This window comes from Colobus angolensis, unplaced genomic scaffold (assembly GCF_000951035.1).
Source record: "Colobus angolensis palliatus isolate OR3802 unplaced genomic scaffold, Cang.pa_1.0 Scaffold576, whole genome shotgun sequence".
Taxonomy (NCBI): domain Eukaryota; kingdom Metazoa; phylum Chordata; class Mammalia; order Primates; family Cercopithecidae; genus Colobus; species Colobus angolensis.
This window is the reverse complement of record NW_012119332.1, coordinates 23,556-28,019: the sequence shown is the minus strand read 5'-3', so window position 1 is coordinate 28,019 and position 4,464 is coordinate 23,556.

The following is a 4,464-nucleotide window of genomic DNA, read 5'->3' as shown; positions in this document are numbered from 1 at the left end:
CATTCAATAAACTTTTTTTTCATTCAATAAACTTGTATTGAGGAACTGACTACTATGTTCTAGGCACTGATGATACAAAAGTAGAAAAGGGGACAAGACAAATTACTTGCTTTTTGAACTTATAGTCTGGTTAAGAAGAACTGACAATAAACAAGTAAATCTCCTTTTTCACCTTTTCTCTTTGCACTTTAAACAATTATATATTTGTGTTGTCTCCTTTTAGAGACTAAAACTCATGAGGTATGGTACCCTGTTTTGTTCACCACTATATTTCCAGTTCTTGGTGCAGAGTAAGCACTCAATAAATATTTGTTAAATGAGAGAACTCAGAGCAATAGAAAAGCAAATGGTGGTTTGTTACATTTTGAGTTCATGAGTTTTACTACTTTCTTCATTATACTCTGTTTTTGACAATAGCTCAACAGTCAAGCAGTCAGCAAAGACTAATTTTTGCCTAAAGATCTTGTGTCTTGGAAAGGGAACCGAGATCTTCCTCCATTGTTCTAAAATCACATCTACCAGTACTAATTTCTGAAGGGCAGTGCCATGAGCACGGGCAAAGTAAAATGAGCTAAAGCATTTGTTTGAAAGCTTTCCATTTTATGAGATAAATTCTTTCATCATTTTGAATTCTAGGGACAGCTGTTAGTAGATTCCTAGTCTTCATTGAGAAAGTTGGTTAATAATATATTTTACTTATACATTTCAGAATGTACATAGTGTTTCTAATTTGGGGGAAGTTACAGCCCACTGCATTACTGAGTTTTTGTCCAATGGAATATTTTACCTTTTCTCAGACATATGCCCAAATAAGAACGTCCACGAAAGACATTGGTACTTGCTTGGCTTAGGAGAAGGGACCATGGCTCTTCAGGGGAGAAGAGAAGCAAGGCCTACGTTATTGAAACTTATTTAGTGAACTGGCACCAGGACAATTTACCCATATTATTTTGTGGTGGTCTTACCATTCAGCACAGTGATTGCTTTTTCTTCTGTAGGCTGTCTAAAGCAATGTAGTGATAGGATTAGGAAAAAAAAATATTTCCCAGAGGAGGAAAAGCCAAGGTTTAATATTCATTTGGCAAACATTAAGACTCCTCAGTCATTTGGTTTGAGGCTAGCAGCAAAGTATGCTGATTATTTCATTACATTTTTAGTATGGGCTGTGGGCCCTAGGAAAACACAGAACATTTGGTAGATTTATAAATGTTTGATTCTTAAAGCTATCCAAACTACAGTTTGATTATTTACATAGCATGGCAATTTGATATCATTTTACTCCTCAGATCTTCTTGGCTGCTCTCTACTGATACAGATCTAACTGTCCCAAGAAACCCTGGAATGATGTAATTCATTTGCTATATGGAGTCCTCCTGAACTATGGACTTAAAGATATCACCTTAATTGGCCTAATTCACCCACCTCTTTGATCTTATTGGTAGCTCCAGCTCCAGCTTTGCTATTCTCACCTTAGTTCTTTCTCTGTTATGTCTTTAAAACTCTCCACAGCCTTTAAAGACTAAGTTTGATGTCTACTTCTCTGGTTATCATAGAACTACCTATATCCCAATCACTTTTGCTCATGCTACTTTGTGATATGTATGACTCTGTGATGTTTTTACCATAAAACCAGAGGGCACTCAGTCTAGGAGATTTTTTCTGAAGTGCAAAAAATAATTAAAACACAAGTTCATATATATGTCTGTTTTACACAGTCTCGATACCTACATGAACATGTGTTCTAGAAGCTGTATTCCTTTTTTTCATAGGGTCCAGTCTACCAAAAAGAAGAGGACCCTATGAAATGCATGCTAAGTTCTTTGTTAATTTTATGTAACATGTTGGAGCAACACTGTAGTGACAACATAGTTCTTTCACTTTTTGAAGTATGCTAGGTTCATTCCTGCATATCAAAAACTCAGTCCTGGGTAAATTGAAGCCTGGACTTTCTTGAGAATTTTAAACATTGTGTAAACATTATATTTAAGTGAATGTGTTTTTTATAAGATATATTGACTGAAAGCAATGACAAAATCCTTCCTTTCCTTTGAAGTTGAGTTTATTGGAGAGGCTATGGAAGCACATGTAGAACTTTGTGAAATAAAAGGGAATAAAATGAGTAAACATGTAAGAGGAGTTTAGCAGGTGGAAGTAAAAGAGTGGGGAAGCAGTACATACTGATCTCTTTAAAAATAGCTTGAAGTTTTGTATTCATTTTATGTTATTTAATTTTAATTCTTATCTTTAAAAAATTTTTTTCCTTAAGATATTAGGGAAAAAATTTTAGGTATTTTTAGATTACCATTTTTAGTATTTGGTTACATGTGTAAGTTCTTTAGTGGTGATTTGTGAGATTTTGGTGCACCCATCACCCGAGCAGTATACATTGATCATGGGGGATTATCTTATGGATATGTTGTTGGATTCGGTTAGCTGGTATTTTGTTAAGGATTTTAGCACCTATGTTCATCAAGGATATTAGTCAGTAGTTTTCTTTTTTGGTTATGTTCCTTCCTGGTTTTGGTATTAGGGTGATGCTGGCTTCATAAAGTGAATTAGGGAGAGTTTCTTCTTTCTCTATCTTGTGAAATAGTGTCAAAAGAATTGGTACCAATTATTTGAATGTCTGGTAGAATTCTCCTGTGAATCTATCTGGTCCTGGATTTCTTTTTGTTGGTAATTTTTAAATTACCATTTTAGTCTCCTTGCTTGTTATTGGTCTGCTCAGGGTATCTAATTCTTCCTGATTTAAGCTAGTGGGGTTTTATTTTTACAGGAATTTATCCACCTGTTCTGGATTTTCTAGTTTATGTGCATAAAGGTGTTCATAGTAACCTTGAATGATCTTTTTTACTGTCAGCTGTAATACCTCCTGTTTCGTTTCTTAATGAGATTATTTGGATTTTCTCTCTACTTTTCTTGGTTGATTTTGCTAATGGTCTATCAATTTTATTTATTTTTTCAAAGAACCAGCTTTTGTTGCTTCATTTATCTTTTGCATTTTTTTGTTTAAATTTCATTTAGTTCTGCTCTAATCTTGGTTATTTCCTTTCTTCTGCTGGGTTTCGGTTTGCTTTGTTCTTGTTTCTCTATTTCCTTGAGGTGTGACTGTAGAATGTCAGTTTGTACTCTTTTTGTCTTTTTGATACAGGCATTTAGGGCTATAAACTTTCCTCTTAGCACCGACTTTGCTGTATCCCAGAAATTTTGATAGGTTGTGACATTATCATCATTCAGTTTCAAAAAATTTTTAATTTTTCATCTTCATTTCGTTTTTGACCCAATGCTCATTCAGGATCAGGTTATTTAACTTCCATAGTTTTAAAGGTTCCTTTTGGAGTTGATTTCCAGTTTTATTCCACTGTGATCTGAGAGACTGCTTGATATAATCTCAATTTTCTTAAATTTATTAAGCCTCATTTTATGGTCTATCATACGGTCTATCTCGGGGAAAGTTCTATGCACTGTTGAATAGAATAGGTAGTCTGCGGTTGTTGAATGAAATGTTCTGTATATATCAGTTAATTCTATTCATTCCAAGGTATAGTTTAAATCCATTGTTTGTTTGTTTGTTGCGGGAAGTCAGGGACCCCGAATGGAGAGACCAGCTGAAGCCATGGTGGAAGAAAATAAATTATGAAGATTTTATGGACATTTATTTGTTCCCCAAATTAATACTTTTATAGTCTCTTACACCTGTCTTTACTGCAATTTCTGAACATAAATTGTGAAGATTTCATGGACATTTATCACTTCCCCAATCAATACTCTTATAATTTCCTATGCCTGTCTTTACTGCAGTCTCTGAACATAAATTGTGAAGATTTCATGGACATTTATCACTTCCCCAATCAATACTCTTATAATTTCCTATGCCTGTCTTTAGTTTAATCTCTTAATCCCATTATCTTCATAAACTGAGGATGTATGTCACCTCAGAACCCTGTGATGATTGTGTTAACTGCACAAATTGTTCATAAAGCATGTGTGTTTGAACAATATGAAATCTGGGCACCTTTAAAAAAGAACAGGATAACAGCGATGTTCAGGGAAGAAGGGAGATAACCATTAGGTCTGACTGCCTGGGAGCCGGTCAGAACAGAGCCATATTTCTTATTACCAAAAACGGGTAAGAGAAATATCACTGAATTATTTCCCCAGTAAGGAATATTAATAATTAACAGCCCTGGGAAAGAATGCATTCCCGGGGGGAGGGGGCCTCTAAAATAGCCGCTCTGTGGGTGTCTACCTTATGTAGTTGCAGATAAGGGATGAAACACACTCTGGCCTCCTGCAGCGCCCCCAGGCTTGCTAGGATTAGGAAATTCCAGTCTGACGAATTCTAGTCAGACCAATTCTCTGCTTTTGAACCCTGTTAAGGTGTTTATCAATGACAATGCATGCACAATGGGACATGGAACTTCATTAGTGATTCTGGTTTTGCCCTGACCTTGTGATCCCGCC